Genomic DNA, 24187 nt, shown 5'->3' with positions numbered 1-24187 from the left:
CAGCCTCTCCGCGGCACGTGGGATCTTCCCGGACCGGGGCACAAACCTATGTCCCCCGCATCGGCAGGCAGACTCTCAACCACTGCGCCACCAGGGAAGGCCAGGTATGATTTTTGATACCCTTCCCTCCCCACCAAGATGTGATATAGCTGAGCGATTAAGAGCCAGAACCTGCGAGCCAGACGCCTGGGGTTGAATCCTGATCCACCACACACTAACTGTGCCTCAATTTCCCTACCTGTAATTCATGGGTAGATATCTAGATGGATAGGTAACCAAAGAGCTTAGAATAGTGCCTGGTATGCAGTAAGTGCTAACACCTAAATGCAAGCATAATAAATGTGATCGTAAATGGTAGCTCCTATCTGTCTTAGTGTTCAGGAGACAACGGGGAGTGACAGGGCTGCCTCTGGGCTGGCCTGTCGAGGATGTGCCTGAAATGGCTGCAGCTGTATTGCCAGCTGTCCCTGTGGAGGGACCGGCCTGGTGTGACCAGCTGTTCACAATTTCAAGAGAAAGCAAAATCCACATCTCTGGATTTTAAGTTATTTGTTTACATTGAAACAATTAATGTTTGAGCCAAAGAAAGCACATCTAAAGGCAGATTTAGCCCTTAAGCCACCATTCTGTGACCTCTGACATTTACAAATCTGTAACAGTGCATGTGTGTGCATTTTCATTTTTCTGTGTTTATCCTCCATACTTTTTCCTCAATTAAATATCCTAGGGGTAGTAGAACGCACGTAGAAGGTACTCAGTTAAGATCAGCTGACCAATGAAGGCTTATCAATGAACAGACACCAGTGGAACTTTTCTGAAAGAGATCAATGAGTAAATTAGTGTCCCCCACGTTCAGTGCTCTCTGTGTCTTCAGTTCAGGTAAACAAGTCAAGCCCTGGGGACACAAATATGAACAAGATGTAGTCCCTGATCTTAAGGAATGTACAGACTTGTGGGGACACAGCTGTGTAGACAACTGCAACGTTTACAAAACACATGGACACATCTCATCTCATTTACATCTCAAGAACCCAAGGTAGTTGATAGAGCACGTGATTTTATACCCACTGTATAGAAGAGAAACCGAGGTTAAGTGACTTGTCCAAGATCACTCCAGTAGTACGTGGAGTTGTAATAAGAACCCAGTTCTGCTGACTCCAAACCCAGGGCTCTTTCTGCTGCACGCTTACAGTTTAGCAATAACATGCCTATTTCCCAGTGCCTGTGACACTGGAAAAATCGGGCTTATGAAGAGGGTTGATATCCAGTGAGTTAGAGGGAGGCATTGATATCATCAGGGAAGGCAGGCTTTGAAAAGCACCCTCTTCTCATTAATTACAATTTACCATCTACCAAAAAGAATTTGGGGCTACTTTCAACAAAGCATAATGCCATATATATATATATATATATATATATATATATATATATATATATATATATATATATATATATGTGTGTGTATATATATATATACATATATATATATATTTTTTAAGTTTAAAATAACAAAATACTGAAAGGAAACAGAGATGAAATCCCTGTTTCAGAAAACTGAGGGTAAGAATAGGTAGCACGAGTGGGCATAACTCTTAACTCTGAACTTCCTGAGAGAAAAGGCAAACTGGGAAGTGACAAGTTTCTTGTTTATAAAAGGAAGCGGACTAATTTTAATTTTAGCATATATTATCACCATTTGTTCTCTGGTTTCTGAATCACACAGCAAAGATCAGTATTCTTATGGAAAACATTGATTTGAAAGTATAGCATTTTACCAAAAAAAAAAGTGAATTTATTATACTTGTAAAGTCTGTGGGTTGATCAGAAGATTTGGAAATTTTGTAACGACATACTCACTAGCACATGATTGCCAACATTTATGGTTTGGCCTGTTCTCTAAAGGAAAATGGGAGAACTGGCATCCAGTTTAGAAGGACCGTGCAACAGAGTATCAGAACTGTGTTGGGGGATTGGGGGTGGGAAGGGTGAGCAAAAGGTTGCCCTCTTCATAAACAGCACACATTTCAAGTTCTTAACTGGGTGAAATACAGGCAAAATGGCGCATCAAACACAAGACGACATTCACCAGCTATGAGGCTATTTCATCATTCATTCACTCATTCAGCAAATAGTTACTGAGGGCTCACAGAGTGGGCATTCAAGCCCTGTCCTTAGGGATGGAGACAGCAGTGAAGAGCACAGACAAAAATGCCTGCCTGCACCAAGCTTCCCTGAGGCAAAGCCTAGCATGTTGCACAAATTAAAGATGGATGTGTACTTTGTCTGTGAGAGAGCTGAGGTTCCCACAGTCACACTGGCATCCAAATCAGCCTCCCTAAAAAGGCGACAGCCCTATATTTCTGCAGACGGTGAAATAGATGCTTGGCTTTTGTCACGGAACTATCTAGAGCATAGGAGCAGCTAAGAAGGGAGGTGCAAACACCCATCCTAACGTCCATAAAACAGGGCTGAAGCCTAGGTCTCACCTTTCGAAGCTCTCAATGGATGGAGGGTGGGTCAACCCTCCCGCTGCAGAAGTAACCAACAAACACCTCCTTCAGTCTGAGGAAATGGTCCTCTCCTGTCCTAAAAATGGCTTTAAGAAGCAGCTGGAAGAAGGGGGAGGGGGAATCTACAGCAGCCACAGACACTGTTAGACACGGTAAAAAATAAATAAATAAGGTTTTTTTAAGACCTATGCATGCATTTATTCAACTAATATTTATTAAATCCTCACTACATATGCAAAAAGCACTGTGCTAGGAACTAAGGAAACAGAGATGGGGGTGGAGACATGGCTCCTGCCCTCATGTCTCTTACCTTCTAGAAAGAGAGTCAGACATTGAACAATTAATTAATTAATTAATTAAAAGTAGGACAACTACTAGGAAGAACTGTCGGAGTCTATAAGAACTTTAAAAGGGCAAATTAACCTAGTGCCGAAGATAACAGAAACCCTTTACACAATCCCACTCACTTTCTCTCTCTTTCTCTCTCTGCCTCTCCCCCATCACCTCACCTCCTCTCCCCTTCTCCCTCCTCTCTCAGACACACACATATATGCACACACACTCGTGTGCACACAGGGGCACACACAGGCATACATAGCTGTAATGGAATCAGGCACCTCCTGTCTTCCTCTTTCAGAGAGAGAACTTCTGAGCTGCAAATACTAAAGATACTATTCATTCTGGCTTTTAGGCCAACAGGCTGCAACCCTGGCAAAAGCCATGGCCAAAATTCCTACTCCGAGCTAAGATGCAGCCAGGTCTAGAGAAAAAAAGGAATATTTCAACTGATTACATCTTCAAATGTTTCCTAGATCTTTGAGTTTATGGTTGTGCTTGTCCTTCTTGATACTTAATTAGAATGTACAGGCCTCAGATGTGAACTTGCAGGAGAACACAGTGTTCAAAACGAAAATGATAGCTTTCCATTGGATTGTGTGCTGTTCTATAGCAGCTCAGTGTCAGGTGCTGAAGTTAAGCTAAACTACATAAAAACAGAAGATGTAAAAGCTAAAGTTAAAAAATTATAACAGAGTTTCATATACTGAACTTTGATTAGCTATTAAATTATAATATCTGATTTTTCAGTTATATAAGTACAAAATGTTTGTGGTAGATAAAAATTAGAAAATACAGTATATAGGAAAAGATAAAAATACAGCCATATTTAATAACCAAAGCACTTTCTGTAAAATGACTAGATCAAAATATTTAACCAATTCTTTATAACTGGACATTTATTTTTTTCTAATCTTCATTAACACAAATATGTTAATGAATACCTTTATACATGCATTTCTGCACACATCTCTCATTATTTTATTATGATAAACTTTTAGAAGTGGTATTTCTTTGCTGGACAGTATTCAGATGTTTAAGATCAGAATTAAATCAATAGCCAAATCCAAAGTCTCTTTAAATTCTTTCTTTAAGGTGCTTAGAACACCTTCAAACTTAAGAAGCATCCAAAAATTGAAAGAAAACAGTCTTTATTTCCATATCAAACTCAATGGTAATATTACCTAGATATAATTTCAAGACTGACATTTCTTAAAACCTCACCAAATACTGACAGACAGCAATCTCATATGGTTATAGATACTTCTCAGAGAGCAAGCCTGTTCCTGATTATAACACAACAAATATGTTAACTGATTATCTCATTTCTTAATTTAAAATGCTGAATGGAAAACCAATCACAACAAACATAGCTATAAAATTTTTGAATGTACACAATTGCATTACACACAACAGCAGAAAGATACCAGACTGAAATGTTTATTTCTTGGTTTGGCTGTGAGCAAAGCCACCATCTCTCTGCGTCTTAGTTCTGAGGGGAAAGGCACAAGGGCTGGAGTTTCCAGAATTTTTGATTTAATAGAACAATTAAAACTACAAGCATATAATTCATAACTAACCTTAAAATGAGAGGGAGAGATAATCTCAGAATAAGAAATATTATTTAAACTGAATGCATTTAACCTGATTTTTTTTTTTAATCTGCTCCATTGCTCATATTTTTCTCATTTTTCCTTGGAGTGTGGAAACTTGCACAAGTCTACAGACTCTTAATTGAAAACAACCCCTCTAGATAACTTCTAAGTCCTTTCCGTTTAGAAAGTGCTGTGGTTTTGTGATTCTAAATTTTAATTTAGGCTCCATGTAAAAAAGTAATTCGCAAGAAATTTTAAAATTCAGTGTCTCATACTTTTTTGAGGATCCCGGAAAGGGGGTGTGGGCATTTTACCCTCCGACTTAGTGGGGGCCTCCTGTGGCCAGGCACTGGGAACACAGTGACACAAAGCACAGCTTCTGTCCTCAGGGTGTTCTCACCTAGAAGAAACAGATACTGAAGTGGCAGTAAGGCACAAAAAGTGGTATAATATGGGAGGTATGCCTCAGGACACGGAGCACTCAGCAGCACCCTAACCACTGGGCTGGAGGTGGCTAGGGGGCCAGACCTTCTGAAGAAGGTGATGCTGAAACTGAGTCTTGAAGGACAGGACGCGTGTTAGGCAGCTGAGTATGTCATTACAGGCAAACAATCAGCCTATGAAAGTGAACGTGTATCAGAAACCATGGAGAATCCCAGGAACTCCACGCCCTGGTGAGTTCCAGTGAGGGCAGAGTCTACGTGTTGGCAGATGGCTGAAGACACTGGGGAGGCTGGCAAGCGGCCAGATCAAGGACAACCTGCAGTGCTAAGTTAAGGACTTTGGACTCAATCCCCAACACAATGGGGTGTCACAGAAATATCATAATCAGAGGAGGAGACCGAGCTACATCTATAGCTTGCCTCTTCCTCCATCTCAAAGTTTAAAGGACAGCTGTACAGTTGAAAAGAAGCTCAAGGTGAGGAATTCCTATGTTACCTTTATCTTTTAAGAATTAAGATCATGTAATACAGGCTTGTTAAAATAAATTCAAACAGTAGAGAAGTACATAAAATAAAAGAGGAAAATTTCATTTCGAGCCTGAATTCTCCCCATCCCCTCAACCAAATCTTACTCCCCAGGGTTAATCACTATGAAGAGTTTCATGTAAATCCATGTATATATGTTCTAAATATATACAAAAGCATTTACATATAACACAGATCTTTTTGTGAGTTCTCTAATAGAGAATGCATTGTGCTACATATCTTGGTCTGCAACTTGACTTTTTCACTTAATATATTGTCAGTCCAGATTGATCTCATTCTTTTGGACTGCATAGTATTCCACTGTATGGTAAGGGTATGTTTCAAATGTATTTATCCATTTCCCTGTTGGTGGTCATTTAGGCAGTTCCTAATTTTCTGTCATTGCTGCAGTGTACATCCTTGACTATTGCACACCTATGTTTGTTTTCTTAAAGGATATTTTCTTAGGATTGGAATTACTAGGTTAAAGGACCTAAGAAGTTGTTTCATTTTGTTTTCATCCAGAGTATACAAGAGTGCTCATTTCCCCCAACTATGGCCAAGCTTGGTATTATCAGGTTTTGAATCTTTACCAATCTGATAGATGAGAGATGTTATCTCATGGTTGGCTCAACTGATTGTTAGTAAGCTTGAACATCTTTCATATATTTATTGGCTAAATATATTTATTTTTGTCTATGAATTGACATTTTACAAACTATACAGGTCAGAGATTCTTAAATCTGGGGTTCCAGAGCCCCCAATATATGGTATGAAATTTTCTGTGTGTATTGGATATGCATTATTCTCAGGATAAGGTCCAAGAAATATTAAGAACCACTGATCTTCAACTCTGTAAGCTGAGAGGAACATGTGAAAAGAAAGAAGCAGGGCTAGAAGGAAGGATGTGAAAGGGGTGAGGGCAGGGTTCCGTGATTGGTTATATACATGTACACACACACACACACACACATACACACCTCTTATTATCTTACCCTCATCAATATCAACTTTCCCAATAACACTCCCTCGTTTCCCTCCCCAGAAGGCCCCCCAGCCACATAAGGGCTACTAGACCATTGTAGATGGGGCTCACTTCTCACTAATATTTAGACATATATCACAGAGAATGCTGACAAACCACTCAAGGCGCTTCTTTATTTACATTTTGGTTCATCAAAACATCCAAAAACCTTACACATACAAGCCATAATTTATTTATTTGAAACCACGGAAAAGCCATTGACTTCAATTTTATCTCATAAATACCTCTCTACTCTACGTATGTCTCTTCATTTCCACTCCAACCATCACATCTTGCTTTGACCACTGCAGCACCCTCCCAACTTGCCTCCCCACATCCTATCTGCCCTCCTCCCTTATCCCGTCTGCACTTTAACCTGAGCTATCTTTTCATTTCAACATCCGCCAGCTTACAACCCGGTCAAGGCTCCCCTTTGCTCTTGAACTAAAAAGCCAGCCACTTGACATGTGCAGCTACCTGGAGCTACCTGGTCTGCTCATCTACCTCTTCTCTTACGCTAAGTCCCTCCTCCCTCCCTCTGGCTACAGCCATACCTGGAAGACTAGAGACACTCTCTCTCCCACTCTGCAATCTTTGTTACTCTGTTTCTTCTGCTCCAATGTTCTCTCTCCCCCTCCTCTCTTTCCTTGAGTGAACTTCTACTCAGCTTAAAAATAACTTCCTGGATCATCCAGGCCAAGTCATGTGCTGCAGTCTCATGCTTTCATAGCACCCTCTACTTTTTTTCTAAGCACTTATCCCAAATTTGCAATTACATAGTTCATTAACATCTGCTTCCCTCTGGCAGGTGAGCGCCATAAAGATAGAAATAGGATCTGTTCTGTTCACCTCTGAAATCCCAGTGCTCAGAGTAGGGCTGACACAGGGCAGGTGATCAATAAATACTGTTGAAGGGAGGGAGAAAAATGATGCTATTGTCAATGGTCCCTTGCAGGCTTTTATTTTCCTATACATTTTCCTTCAAATATGAGCGAATAATAATTATGTCCTCGATACAGAAATTGGTTCTTTCAGGTCATTCCCTTTACTTATCAGGGACCCACTGTGTGTGTACTAGGCACTTTTCCAGAAGCAGGGGGACACCACAGTGAACAAAATAGACCAATCTTCTCCTTTCTGAGCTTACATTCTAGGAAGAGGAAACAGAGAGTAAACATAATAGATAAGTAAATTATAAGGATATTTAGAAGGTGAAAAGTGTCTTGGAGAAAAATAAAGCCGGGTGAGTTGGATAGGAAAAGAGAAAGAGAAGGGGGAGCTAGCACCCGTTCACTGTGTGTTAAAAAAAAATATAGGGAGACCGAAATAGAAGGCGTGTGAGTACTCTCATAAAGTCTAAAATAAATTTGAGAAACACAAGGGAAGTAGATCAGCCAAACATCAACCCCGGTATCGTGTATGCCTGTGCGCGAGCTGCATTGAGGGCGTGGCCGCCAGATTGCAGTAGCTCCTCCCACCTTCTGTGCTTCACCGTCCTTCTCAAGAACGTCATAGTACTCTTAAATGTTACTCTTTTCCTCTGAACCCTCTGTTCCTCCCCCGCAAAGTTGGTGGAGCTTTCTTCCACGTCCCTACAACCTTTAGATCATCTCTGTACGACGTCACTCATCTCCTTGTCCTGTAATGATTTGTCCACGCATGTGCCAGCCCTACTGAACTACAGAAACTCCTTAAGAGAGGGGACCAAGTCCCAGCACCCAGTATCTGACTCGTTCCAGCACTTGGTGATATCTTGGGTTGGCCAAAAGACTCATTCGGTTTTTCCTGTAAGATGGCTCTAGTAGCACTCAGTTGTCTTTAACTTCATTCGAAACAATTTTGTTAGAATGTATTGTGACAGCTGTCTTATCAGCATGCATTAAAAAATAATCTTATCAAAATTAGTGAATTTTTGTGTAGCCATTTTAATACTGAAGATGGAAGAAAAAAATATTTTCAATGTATTATGCTTTATTATTTCAAGAAAGGTAAAAACACAACTGAAACGCACCAAAAGATTTGTGCAGTGTATGGAGAAGGTTCTGTGACTGATCGAACGTGTCAAAAGTGGTTTGCAAAGTTCCGTGTTGGAGCTTTCTCACTGGATGATGCTCCATGGTAGGGTAGACCAATTGAAGTTGATAGCAATCAAACTGAGACATTAATTGAGAACAATCAATGTTATACCACGCGGGAGATAGCCAACATACTCAAAATATCCAAGTCAAGCACTGAAAATCATTTGCACCAGCTTGGTTATATTCATCACTTTGATGTTTGGGTTCCACATAAGTTAAGCGAATAAACCTTCCTGACCATATTTCTGCATGCTATTCTCTACTGAAACGTAATGAAAACGTTCTGTTTTTAAAACAAATTGTGACCAGCAATGAAAAGTGGATACTGTACAATAATGTGGAACAGAAGAGATTGTGGGGCAAGTGAAATGAACCATCACCAACCACACCAAAGGCTGGTCTTCATCCAAAGAAGGTGATGTTGTGTATATGGTGGGATTGGAAGGGAGTCCTCTATTATGAGCTCCTTCCGGAACACCAAATGATTAATTCCAAAAAGTACTGCTCCCAATTAGACCAACTGAAAGCAGCACTCGACGAAAAGCGTCTGGAATTAGTCAACAGAAAACACGTAATCTTCCATGAGGATAATGCAAGACTGCATGTTTCTTTGATGACTAGGCAAAAACTGTTACAGCTTGGTTGAGAAGTTCTGATTCATCCGCCATATTCACCAGACATTGCACCTTTGTATTTCCATTTATTTCGGTCTTTACAAAATTCTCTTAATGGAAAAAATTGCAATTCCCTGGAAGACTATAAAAGGCACCTGGAACAGTTCTTTGCTCAAAAAGATAAAAAGTTTTGGGAAGATGGAGTTCTGAACTTGTCAGAAAAATGGCAGAAGGTAGTGGAAAAAAATGGTGAATACATTGTTCAATAAAGTTCTTGGTGAAAATGAAAAATGTGTCTTTTATTTTTACCTAAAAACCAAAGGAACCTTTTGGCCAACCCAATAGAAAGTGCTCAAAGTATTTGATAAATGAGAGGATGAAAGAATAGATAATAAGTGAATGAATGAACAGAAACAGAGTCGGAATGGGTGGCTATGACAATCAGAACGCATCGTGTCTTGCACCTGAGTTCTCTAGAGATTCTCCATATTTGTGTATGCTATTCTTCAACACTTCTGGATCCCAGGAATATTGGAATGGTCAGATAAGTTATTCTCTAAAGCGAATAAAAATGCCTGGGTAGGGGCTCATTCGTCAGTTACAAAATCTATTTAATAGGTCTGAAAAGCATTTTTAAAATTAACTATATCAACTATATTTCAACTTAAATATTGTGTTTGTTTGTTTGTTTGTTTTGTTTTTTGGGTTTTTTTTTTGTGGTATGCGGGCCTCTCACTGTTGTGGCCTCTCCCGTTGGGGAGCACAGGCTCCGGACGCGCAGGCTCAGCGGTCATGGCTCACGGGCCCAGCTGCTCCGCGGCATGTGGGATCTTCCCGGACCGGGGCACGAACCCGTGTCCCCTGCATCGGCAGGCGGACTCTCAACCACTGTGCCACCAGGGAAGCCCTCTACTTATCTTTTGATAGGTGGAATTTTCTAGATAGTGTACCCTAGCTCTTCAGACTTTCCAAAGGACATTTGTTGGATTTAACTTACTTGTGTGGAAACAGAGGTAGATCCTTTCCTGGTGGATTTGCCTAAGTAGTTGATGATACACTATATTTTTGCTGACCTGGATTTCGCATGTCCAGGTTGTGACAGAAAGGACACAGACAATTTTATAGGAGAATCTGAAAGCAGGTTAATCTTGGGCTGTACATTTCTGAATTCATTTCTACAGTTATATCAGAGGTACAACAGACATATTAGTAGGCCCCCAAAGATGTGACTCTTAAAAGTTTAAGAAGTTATTACCATAAGTTCCAGATGCTGTATTAAATTAAACAGATAGAACTATCTCCAGGAGTTTATAATGAAAAAGAAAGAAATGATCCAAAATATAGATAGGTGATAGATGTAGATAGATATATAGATAGATGAAAAAAGAGGTTTGTTTTATATTAGCAGCATCTCTTTATTAGGGGATTAAATTCTAATTAGCTGGCCACAAACACACAAAAAGAATGTATGATTAATTTTTTTGTACCTGATTAGAAAATTTTCAGAAAAATGTGGGGAAACAATCTATTTGTTGAAAATAAGATGAGAAGTGATAGTTTAGCCAAAGGAGAGAGGAGTGACCGAAAGGACTGGGAAGGGTGTAACCCTGAAGATGTGGGTCAAAAATAGGCTATCCAAGAATCAAATAAAGGGGCAGAAGGTTAAAGTGGTCAAAGGAGAGAAAAGGAGAGGAGAGAGAAGATGGATAAGTAAAGGATTGGGAGCACAATAGTGCCAGGGACATTGTAGATGTTCAATGAGGATTGGGTGGATGGATGGATGGGTGGATGGATGGATGGATGGATGGATGATGGATGGATGGATGTTGGATGGATGATGGATGGATAGTCAGAAGAATATAATAGAAAAGGATAAATTGATGGCTGAGGGTGAGAATCCAGTCTTATTACAGACAAAGAAGGAATAATGATAGAGGGAATTATAGTGTTGGATTTTGTAGGATGTCAATTTGTAACTATTTAAAGTGCAGATAAGTTTTCCTCTAGCTAACTCATGTGTAAGACCACAGGTTAAAGGTCACTTTCTTAAAGAGGGCTTTTCTGACTATTAATCTAAATTAATTCACCCATTTTTTCCTCTCTATATTTTTCCTTTATAACACTTACCACAGTAATATTTTTGGCAATTATTTGTTTAATATCTGTTTTCCACTAGACTATAGGCTCCCTGAGGGAAAGAACTATGCCTTTTTTTGCTAACTACTCTGTCTTTAGGGCCCAGCATAAAGCTTGGCACATGTTAAGCTCCCAATAAATATTTGTTGACTAAATGCACAAATAAGTGTATGAATCCATGAATGAATGAGGTTGGGACATGGGGACATGCAAAGCTGTGAGGCTTGTCCAGCCTCATGAGGATTGAGGCCTATTAATTCAAGGAATGGCTGTAGTGCAATATAAAATGCCCTGGAAATAGCCAAGACACAGAAGCAACCTAAATGTACATCGATAGATGAATGGATAAAGAAGATGTGATACATACATACAATGGAATATTACTTAGCCATAAAGAGAATGAAATAATGCCATTTGCAGCATGGATAGACCTACAGATTACCATACTAAGTGAAATCAGACAGAGAAAGATAAATACCATATGATATCACTTATACATGGAATCTAAAAAAACTGATACAAGTGAACTTATTTACAAAACAGAAACAAACTCACAGACATAGAAGACAAACTTATGGTTACCAAATGGGAAGGGGGGAGGATAAATTAGGAGTTTAGGATTAACAGATACACACTACTATATATAAAATAGATAACTAACAAGGACCTACTGTATAGCACAGGGAACTATATTTAATATCTTGTAATAACCTATAATGGAAAAGAATCTGAAAAAGAATATATATATATATATTTCTGTACACCTGAAACTAACACAGCATTGTAAATCAATTATACTTTAAATTAAAAAATAAAATAAAAATTTTAAAAATGCCTTGGAATTGGAGTCATAAAGTCTGAGTTTAACACCTGCCTCTGTTGTTTACTTGTTGTCTTAATTAGGGCAAGATAACTTATCCAAGCTTCTGATCTCTCAAATGAGGATAATACACCTCACATGGTTGTTATGAAGCTTAAATGAAGAAATTATTCAGAACTTCTCAAAGGTTTTCTCCCAAGAACCCCTCAGAAAAGTGGGGCAGGGGTTGTAGTTCACATCTCTGTTGAACTGAAGGCACACTCAAAACAAAAGCAACTTTTTTGAAATAGGTGTCATCTTGAAAGGTTATGAAAAGTTTGTATTTTATACTATAATATATACCTATATTGTTTCAGTATTTAAATTATGTTTTAAATTGTTCACTGCTAATTTACTTAAATTTTTTCCCATAAAATAATTGAACAAAATGGATGCTCATAAAAAATGCCCTGTATTATTATCCTTTGGTTTTCCATATTTATGAGAAGCATGGATTTATGTGAAGTGGCCTCCCACATGATGGTTGGTCCTCCATAATTTTGCTGAACCTGAATCTGTCCACCAGAGGAGCAGCAAGTTTAGTTCAACAGGCAAAACAGATAATATGAGGAGGATTCCCTCCATAGAGGCAGTGCCAAGGCAGGTTTGCTAGTCTGGACATAAATCAAGGGTAAAGGTTAGAAAGGATCTATAACTTCATTTAAACCTATATAATCAAAAGGAAAATGATCATTGCTATGTAAAATGTAGAATTTATATACTAGATAATTATATATTTATTATAAATAATTACATTTATTTATAATAAATATATTATTTATATTTTATTTATAATAAATATATTATTACATATAATGTTATCACATAATACAACATATTGAACTATCTTCAGAGAGAAAATTATCAAAGATTACTCCTATCTTTTGTTTTATTCTTAGAACCAAATTAAAAAAAAACAAACCCTCCACCCTCTATACTAACAACTAGAAATTGTCAGCTCTGAATCCGAATTAGCCATAAATATATGCTCTATACATTTAGTCGTGGCTCACTTTCCATTTCCAAGGTTTCAACCCAGTGAAAACATTAAACACAGTATCACTAAAGCAAACCCCCATATGAACTAAATGTGGTCTGCCCTCAGTTTCCTCATTATAAAGTGGGGTCAGCAATACTTACTTCACTGGCTGGTTATAGCACTAAATGCAATGATGCCTATAAGTGTGCCAGGTACAGTGCCTGGCACACTGTAACCAGGACCATCTGAGTTCTAGGCTTCATTCACTGCTCTGTCATCAATGCCCACGTGTTATGGGCTGAATTGTGTCCCATGCCCACCCCCTTGGCCAAATCCATATGTTGAAGTCCTAACCTCCAATACCTCAGAATATGACCATATTTGGAGATAGGGACTTTAATGAAGTAATTAAGTTAAAATGGGTAGGCCCTAATCCAATATGTCTGGTGTCCTTATAAGAAGAGGAAATTTGGACACAGACAAGTACAGAAGGAAGACAATGTGAAGACATAGGGAGAGACCATCTTACAAGCCAAGGATCCAGGTCTGGAACAGATCCTGCTGTCACGGCCCTAACAAGGAACCAATTCTGCGGACCACTTCATCTCAGATTTCTAGCCTCCAGATATGTGAAAAAATAAACTTCTGTTGTCTAAGACACTTAGTCTGTGGCATTCCTAGCAAACTAATATACCACTGGAATAAAAGCTCCATGAGAGCAGAGATTTTTCTTTTCCTTTTGTTCAGTGATGTACCCTGAGTGCTTAGAACAGAGTCTGACACATAGCAAGCACCTAGTAATTGTTGAACTATTACATAAATGTCCAGTCCTGTACTTGGCACAAGATATTTAGCAAATATTTGAAGACTGAATAAATGATTCTATTTCCCAAATACCAAATCAGGACATAGGTTGAAAAGAAACTTCTGTAAGTATATTTATGTAAGCAGTGTAAAACTTTCAATATTAAATCACACTTGACAATCATCTCAACTGAAGAGGGCCAATGTCATGAAATTCAAGCTTGTCTGGGAAAATCCAGCTTTGGTAGAATAAGTTGCCAACTGTTTGATGTCCCTACCCCTTGACCTAAATTGAAGCACTGTGCATACAGCTCTCACTTGCTTTTCCAACCTCTTTTCTCCAAGTCTTCCACACTTTGCTGGAACCACTGTGGTCTCTGCATCCATTCCAGATACACCAGGCTCAACTCAAATCCCTCCTCCTACATGAAGCTTTTTCTGACCCTCTGAAGCCAAGGCTTATTTGGCTTCAGATATTTATTTACTTATTTGGACTACTTTTTAAAAAACATATCATCTACTTCCTCATACCATCGGTTATCTTTGAGTGAAGATATCTTTCTGGTTTCCATTTTAGATTGAAAGGTCTCTGAGGACAGGGATGTTGTAAATTACTTAATTCTACCCCTATCTAAGTAGGGGTCCAGCAAATATTGTAGATTATAAAATTATGTCATTGGAAAACGGCATAGTCAGCAGTTACGCCGAACCCCAGCCCTGAGTCCAAAGAGTCAGGAAAGGCACTGGCAAATCCAAAGCTCTTTAACAACTTGGGCACAAGTCCTACTAAAAGTGGGAAATGGAGAATTGCAATTACAGAGCCGTGGTGCTGTTAACGTCGCCATTAACATCACTCTAATAAACATACATCAGGCCCTATTTTTGAATAATGTCTATTTGATTAATGCTGGGAGTTTCCTTTCCAAGGATTCTTACTATTCTTTCCTCTGGCTGGTTTTCTGTTTTTTGTTTTTTGGGGTTTTTTTGATTGACTAGACACTCACTGCAGATAACCAAATCAGCAGCAGGGTGCGGAAATATGTTTGATCTCTGCCTCTGTGGGCCTGGCAAACAAGCTAGAGTGTGTTTATGCAATCATAGGCAAAAGAAATACTGCATAGAATTAATTACTACTTTTTTTTACTATCAGTCCTTTTTCTGATTTTCCTGATATGAAACATGGCCCAGTGTAAGGAAAAGTCTTTCCTCTTGATTTAATGCAAAACCTTTAGGAAGAATAAGTGTGATATTCCTCGGTTTGTTTTCTGACCACTTGATCTCATCTTCATATGGCCTTTAAAAAAATCCTGTTGTTATGTTTCTTTTCATTTAATTGGATCCAAACAATAATGATGAATAAGATAACTGGAGAAAGAAGGGTCCTAACCTCACAGGTAAGTGTGGATATCACCATCTTTGACTATTTTAATGTGCTTCTCATTGAATCCCCAGTCTAACTTTCTCTCCATTTTTATGTGATGTAAGAGAACATGTTGAATGGAATTTTTATTGATAATAGTTTGAATGAAATATTTAATTATAATATTCCCCTTGGGAAATTAGACTAATAACACTATTTTGAGTAAAGCTTATATTTTCAGGAGTATAACTCAGAAATACTAAAGCAAGTTATATGGAATAAGGTATAAAATATCAAAATACAAATCAATACTATATAAATCAGACTGTGGCCATCCTTTTATAGATAAATAAATTCAAATGGAAAAGATCATTTACATGGTCAAGGAAACTAGTTGTTGGAATAATATAGAATTGTCTATTAAGTATAAAGAGTTGAGACAGGAACTGTAAAAAGATAAAGCCCTTACCCCAATCAGCTTACAAATAACTACTGGAGTGCAAGCTAACTAGAAGTATAAACTGCACGGGGAGCTGAGAAGGGAGGTAATTCTACTGATAAAAGCAATTTTTCTTTAATTTTTGAAAGATGCCTTTTTTAGATCCAAAAAGAAAATTTGAATTATACACATTTTATTTTAAAAAATGATACAGGAAAGGTTTTCTTTAAAATAAGCTAAAAAAACTTTGCCTTCCTTCCTTAGTTTCTAAAGACTATGGAATAGAAAGATCGCTATCTAGAATTGAAATAACATAATCAACAGTATTATTAGGGAGGGCATCAGGCATAGCAATCACTGTGTCTGAATTAGACAATACATCTTTGTCGGGTCATCTGTACCAAATGGTCTAGATTAAATTAACTATCTTTTTTTTAAGAATCTAAATGTACTTTTGCCTCAAGTACAGAAGAAAGTCAAGGGGAATACATTAAGAAGTATGACACATTTTGTCATCCAAATAGCACTACTCATTTGATAGCACTACCACCTAATCAAAACCGCAAAGTATCAAGGACTGGACTTTGGAAAGGTTCTTTCAAATGCAGCAGAATTGGGAACACCTCGAGATATTTGGTGAGGGAAAGCAAACAGATTCTACCAACAGTATCTCTCCTGAAACATGGTAAATAAATCCTCATCAAGACATTTCCTGGGAATTTCTGGTGGCGCAGTGGTTAAGAATCTGCCTGCCAAGTCAGAGGACAAGGGTTCGATCCCTGGTCCGGGAAAAGCCCACATGCCGCGGAGCAACTAAGCCCGTGTGCCACAACTACTGAGCCCACGCTACGCAACTACTGAAGCCCGCACGCTCTAGGGCCCGCATGCCGCAACTACTGAGCCCGTGTGCTGCGACTACTGGAGCCCGCATGCCTGGAGCCTGGTCAACAAGAGAAGCCACCGCAATGAGAAGCCCGCGCACCAAATGAAGAGTAGCCCCTGCTCACTGCAACTAGAGAAAGCCCACGTGGAGCAAGGAAGACCCAAAGCAGCCAAAATTACATATATAAAAATAAAAGACCTTTTCCTGTATCCTCCTGAATCTTGGGAGCTTCTCTAAAATGCCCTCATCTTCTCAGGACTAAGTGAAATACAGTGAATTTTATTTGAAAATTGTGCCAAATAAACACACATATGGGAAAGGAGAAAAACTTGTGTGAATCTGGGGGAAATCTTCATTTTCCTGATAGCCACAAAATACTAAGAGAAATGAGTTTAGGATTCCACCATTGTTAATTTCAGCTTCTTTTGAATCTTTATCTTTCTTATCTCCAGCACAGTAAAGGAAATTGGTTAGATAAATTACTGTGTAGCAAAAATTGTATTCAATGAGTTTTGAAAGTGTTTCCCTCTTTTTTTTAGAAAGTGAATTTTCTATGAAGATACTGTGACTACTAGGCAGAACTGTATATTCAGTGGTACTGATGACTTCTTTTATGATGGTATTCCAAAAACTTTAAAAAATATTTCTCATAATTATTTCTCACAATCATAAGTTACTAAACTTAAGAATCCATAATGTGCGTTAAGTAATAGATCCATTTGCAATGATAATGAACAAAATTGAAATGTAAGTCTAAACAGCTCACGTAAAACTGCTGACTGGCTAAAATATTCTTTAAAATCTAATAAACTAAAGATTATACTGATAGCATAAACACAGTATACATTGTAGATCTTTCTTGTCCATATAATAACTGAGTAACTTTAAATAGGCAAAGATCACCCAAAAAGTACTGTACATAGTTCAAATTTCCCCCATATTTCCTTTTTATCCCCTCATGAAAATACAGTGTCTTCAAGAAAAGGGGTGGAGGGAGACAAACACTGGAATACACACTGAGACATAATTTAGAGGTATTCATGATAGAAGAAAGCACAAGTCAGTGAATTAAAAATTGAATAGATGCCGTGCCTTTTTTGGTATGAGAACACATAAAAATAGAAATTAAAAAGTAACCAACCAAGGGAAGAAAAACATGGCTAAAAGGGCCGGTAGCTGAGCTGGGGTGGGGATGGGCTGGGGGACAGAGTCAGGGAGACAAACAGGATGCCAGGAGGTGAGAAATAAGGGTGGGGAGTAGTGGGCAATCTGAAGAGGAACTAACAAGGTCTGTTGCTTATAGTTACCCAGAAAACTTTAAGAATAATAACAGACAAACAAATGTAGCTTAAAGAAACCTGAGAGAAGCCAGTCCCTGCTGGCTGGGAGGACAAGCCCCCCTGTATTAATGGTGCTTGGGGAGGCAAAGGTAATCTCCCATATATTCACATTCAGCACAACTGCTGACACTCCTGTTTCCCGCTGAATCAACAGATCCTGGCGAAAGACCACAGGGAGACGGTGAGTGGACCTTGTGCTCGGGGAAGTATATTTCTGTCTCTTGAGAAATAGGAACTTTGGCTCTATTCAGTCCAGTGTGCTGGGTTTTCTGGTTTTTCGGTTTTGTTTTGTTTTTTAACTTTTTCTCTTTGGAGTCACTTTTAAAGCAAATACACGCTATTTTGAGGAAGAATCTCAGTTCCAAGAACATGCACAGGTTCAAGCAGCAGTTAAAAAGCCAAACAGTCAATAAAGGAAGATGGTCACCCTGTCGCGCGACCTCACCTCCTAGAGCCCCTCCCTTTCCACCCACAGCCCCCCATACGTGCCCCCACCTCAAAACTCACAGGCGCAGAACCACACCTCTGGCTCCGGGTGCCTTCAAGGGGCCACCTTGTAAAACTGTGCTTCAGGCCCTACATTTAATTACACACGGCGTGCACATTACTTTCTTAGCTATTTAAAGAAGCACACTTCTTATAACAAAAGTAATATATGCCCACTAAAGAAAAAAAGGCACATAAGAGCATTGAATGGAAAAAAAAAAAATCACCCTCACTCTTATCACTTTGCTATGACATTATTATGATCTCAATATCATCTGCTGTTAGCAAATCTTTTTCTATTACAAGGGCAATGAAGAATTCTCTACTGTTCATGTGATCCCACCATATGCTTATTATTTTTCTAGACATATCAGCAAACTTGTAAGGCATTTGTGAGCGTGGACAGGCTTGCCAGATTGGGAAGCTAAGGAATGAAAGTTGAAGCCTTCTTCGCCAGTAAGTACCAGGGAAACTGGTGCAACTGGGCTTTTACACAGAGGGAAACGCTTCACATGTTACAGTTCAGGGTTTGGATGTAAGCATGCAACACACTTGGAATTGGCAGAAAAAGGAAGGTAGCAAGGCCACTTCCCTAGAGTATAATTCGCACAACATCTCTCTGCTGGCTTAGTTACTGAAGAGGGAAGATGTGTGTGTGTGTGTGTGTGTGTGTGTGTGTGTGTGTGTGTTTAGAGTGAAAGAGAAAGAGATGGTGTGCGCACACACACATATATATGTATTTCTCCCCACGGCACACGCACCATAGTTGCTGCCTCCTGCACTGCACTGGTGGAATTTTCCATTAGAGTTATATTTAATGTCATTTTATATGCTATCATGCATCTCACTTGTTCAGAAACCTTCCATGGTTTCCCAAAGTCTGCTGGAAAAAATTGCATCTGCTTGGCATTGCATTTTCCCCCCAGCACGGCCTCAGCTGACCTTTCCTAGCTTGCCTTACACCACATGGTTCGTCCACCCCCCCACCCCTCCACCACCAAATCCTGGGCCCCTGGGCGCCTCTCCAGACTCCAAAATGCAGTGTGGAGCCCCCTCTCCCTCCAGCAGTGAAGTTCTGTCACTATTTATCACCTCCTCCGTGAAGATTTTGGGGGTTTTCCTGACCAATGTGATTTCTTTTGCAAACCTATAAGCTCCTTGAAGACAAGGCCCAAACTGCACAAGAATACTCGTAGTTTTTGAATGAATCAGTTTACCTTTTTATCCTTTTAACACCCATATCAGGGTTCTTTTCTAAATTTGGCTCATTATATTCTGCATTGTGTAATAATTAATTAAGCAAGTATATATATTCTTTCAAATCTCTTGAACACAGGGATCATATACATATTTCTTGCACTCCTACACCCACCCCAGACCTATAGTAAATATTCAACCAGTACTTACCAAACTAACCCAAATCCAGGATTTAAATGCTAATAAATTTTCCATAATATAGAGGAGAGTTTTGGAAACATAACAAGTAAGCCTCATTCCAAAACAAGCTGAAAGATGGGAAGTAGTTTATCTTACTTTGTGGGTCTCCCATTCTCTTAGAAATAAGTTACAACTTAGAAATAAGTTACATTCTCCATTTTCATATGTGTAGGTCATTGATTTGGGAATTACAATTCATTTCCCTTTGAAATAAATGTTATAAATAATGTTTAAGATCCCTGATAAGTCCCCCAAAGCCAATCTGAACGCTCAGTGAAGCAGAAATAGTATATTTGCAATAAAAAGTAGAAAATAAAACTATTGTTATATTTTACTAGTACAATAACCAATAAAAACAACCAAATACATGTGATTATTTTTAACCTGAATAATCATGATTCAAGGAAAGCAGATTTCACTATACAAAAGGAGGATATATCTAATCATTCTCTCCTGGTTGCTATCATTCACCAGTCTCTTGGGAAATCAAGATGTGGCCTGAGGACCTAGGTCTTACTCTTGATTCCTAAATCTGGACAAAATTATGAGTAATTTCAGCATCCACATGGAACCACATTTAATACCCCATTCGTTTTGTTCCTTTGTCTCCTCACTTTCAGGGATATTCTCCACCCACTTCTCTTCTCCCACTCCCACAGGCACACCCTGAACCATGCTACCCCTGGGGATAGCATGCATCACCTTTAAATGTTAAACTTATATATCCCCACTCTCTGGGAACTCACCTTCTAACCTTCCAGGTCATTCATTACATTATTCCCAACACACCCATTCTTCGACCTACTTGAAATGTCCAGTTCACTGATCCTTTGCCCAGATCTCTAGAGTGTCCTTCTGTTTTAGCTCTCCAGCTCAGATTCCAATATCCAACATTCCAACTATTTTTGTACTACTGTCCTTCAATTGCATTGTTCTGTCAAACATAATCCAGGACGATTTCAATTGTCCACCTGCATTAGAAATGCTGAGAGCTCCTGGGTTGGGTGTGCAGGACACATACCATTTTGATCTTTATTAAAAGTCGTGGTCACCTAACTCAACCTCAGTATTTCCTGGCAATCCTAAATTGGATGGTTGGATGGATGGATGGATGGATAATATTAGTGAAAACTTGTAGAGATGCTAAAGAGAATCTCCGCACCCTTTGTAATGCTTTTCAGATGGGTGGACCTTAGTCTAGCATTTCTAATTTTACTTCAAAACATGTGGCTTTGCAATTCTGAGAAAGAGTAAAGTTGGAGGCATCACAATTCCTGATTTCAAACTATATTACAAAGCTATAATAATCAAAACAGTATGCTACTGGCATAGAAACAGACACATAGAACAATGGAACAGAATTGAGAGCCCAGAAATAAATCCACATGTAGATAGACAGTGATATTTGATAAAGGAGTCAAGAATACTCAATGGGAAAAGGACAGTCTCTTGAATAAAAATGGTATTAGGAAAACTGGATATTCACATGCAAAAAAATAGACTGGACCCCTATCTTACACTGCTCACAAAAGTTAACTCTAAATGGATTAAAGACTTAAATGTAAGACATAAAAACATAAAACTACTACAAGAAAACATAAGGAAAAATCTCCTTGACGTTGGTCTTGGCAACAATTTTTTGGCTATGACACCAAAAGCACAAAGAACAAAAGAAAAAATTAACAAGTGGGATTACATCAAACTACAAGGCTTCCGCACAGCAAAGGAAACCATCAACAAAATGAAAAAGCAACCTATGGAAGGGGAGAAAATATTTGCAAACCATCTATTTGATGAGGGGTTAATATCCAAATAAAATAAGGAACTCATATAACTCGACAGTAAAAAACAAAAACAAACAAAAAATAGTTTTAAAGATGGGCAAAGTACTTAAATAAACATTTTTTCCAAAGAGGACATACAAACGGCCAACAAGTGCATGAAAAGGTGCTTGACGTCACTAATCATCAGGCAACTGCAAATCAAAATCACAATGAGATACCACCTCACACCTGTTAGAATGGCTATTATCAAAAACACGAGAATAACAGTGTTGGTGAGGATTAGAGAAAAGGGAACCCTTGTGTACTCTTCTTGAGAATGTAAATTGATACAGCCACTATGGAAATCAGTGTGGAGGTTCCTCAGAAAACTAAAGATAGAACTACCATATTAAACAGCAATCTCATTTCTGGGTACATATCCAAAGGAAATGAAATCACTATCTCAAAGAGGTATTTGTACTCCCATGTTCATTGCTGCATTATTTATAATAGGCGAGGTATGGAAACAACCCAAGTGTCCATCAACAGATGAATGGGTAAAGAAAATGTGACACACACACACTCACACTCACACACACACACACACACACACACACACACTGGACTATCACTCAGCCATTAAAAAAGAAGGAAATCCTGCCTTTTGCAACAACATGGATGGACTTCAAGGGCATTATGCTAAGTGAAATGTCAGACAGAGAAAGACAAATACTGTATGGTCTCACTTACATGTGAAATCTGAAAAAACCAAATTCATAGAAACAGTAGAAGGGTGGTTGCCTGAAACTGGGAGGTGAGGGAAATGGGGAGAAGCTGGTCAAAGGATACAAACTTCCAGCTAGAAGATGAATAAGGTCTGGGAATCTAATGTACAGCATCGTGTATATAATAAACAAATTGTATTCTATACTTGAAAGAAGTTGTTAAGAGTAGATCTTAAATTTTATTACCGCCGGAAAAAAAAAGAAGTAATTACGTGAGGGGATGGAGGTGTTAACTAACTTTATTGTGGTTATCATTTTGCAATATATATGTATATCTAATCATCATATCATACACCTTAAAGTTACATATGTTATAGATCAATAACATCTCAATAAAGCTGGAAGAAAAAGAAAGGAGAAAAAACATACATTTTCCTTTAGGGTAGATGTGTCTGTGTTGATCATAATTTCACAAGCACGTGACAATTTTCTGCCTTCATAGCTCAGTCCATCATCACACAAGGAGGAGAAACTTTCCTGGGAAAAGAATGGAAAAACTCTGAAAGAGAGTGGAGGAGGAAGAAAGAATCTCAAGAATATGTGTCTGTGTATCAGAAAGAGATTGCCTGAAACGGAACTAACTGTGATATAAGCCCTGAAAGAGAAAGTGGAGGTTTATAGTGGCTTGTATCCACTAGGCTCTGAATCAATCTCAACATAGTATTATTGTTTAGTTTTCATCCGTTAATCAACAAATATTTTTGGAACAACTTATATTTGCCAGACACTGTTCCAGGAGTTTGGGAAACAGGAGTGAAGAAGACAAGAGGATGCAGAGAAAAGGAAACCCTCCTACACTATTGGTGGGAATGTAAATTGGTGGAGCCACTATGGAGAACAGTATGGAGGTTCCTTCGAAAACTAAAAATGGAAATATCATATGAGCCAGCAATCCCACTCCTGGGCATATACCCGGAGAAAGCCATAATTCAAAAAGGAGTGAAGAAGAGAGTGTCCTTGCTCTCATGGAGCCCAGGTTATAATGGGGAGAAAAGGTTAAAAAAAAAAAAAACGCAAGGACAACTAGATATTGAATGAGGAAGGGAGGGATATTTTAGATTGTGTGGTCATTCCTAAAGATGTAATATTTGATCTGAAAACTAATGTTGAAAAAAAGAACTATCTTTATGGAAATCTGAAACCTTGCTTTCCCCTCATGACTACAAGATGGCTGCCATAGCTTCAAGCATCACACCCTCATATAGCTTCCAAAGCAGGTCTGGGGGTTTATCCTTGCAAGAGTTTCCTTTTATCAGGAAGAAACATTTCCCATAAGCCCCAGCACACTTCCCTACAGGTCCCACTGGCCAGAACCAGGTCACATATCTACTCTCCAGTCACCAGCAAAAACGATTGCAATGATTGGTTGGGAGGAATGATGCTGGCGCCAGGGAGGGGTACCCTTCCCTGAGCACATGCTGCCCCAAACCTAAACCAGACTAGCCTGCTGTCCTCCAAGAGCAACAGTGAAGCAGCTACTGGAAGGACCAAGCTTGAGATATTTCATTTACCCAGGATATATGGATTTATCCAGTACCTAAGCTTGTACCAGGCACTGTACTAGTATTAGGAATAAAAAGAAGACCTAGACACCACTTTGTACCATCTCCTTAAAAACAGTGAGGGGAACTCCTTCTTCCCTCTCTCTCACTATTTCAAAGGTACAGTTCATGGCCACTTGCCACCCTGAAGCTCCCTCTCATCTTTTTAGTCTGAATGACTTCTTCTCAATTCATAGTTCACACTTACTCATTTTACAAATATTCATTGAACATGTGAGCCATAAGGATT

This window comes from Mesoplodon bidens (assembly GCF_964165515.1).
Source record: "Mesoplodon bidens genome assembly, chromosome: 1".
Taxonomy (NCBI): Eukaryota; Metazoa; Chordata; class Mammalia; order Artiodactyla; family Ziphiidae; genus Mesoplodon; species Mesoplodon bidens.
This window is presented reverse-complemented; position numbering follows the sequence as displayed.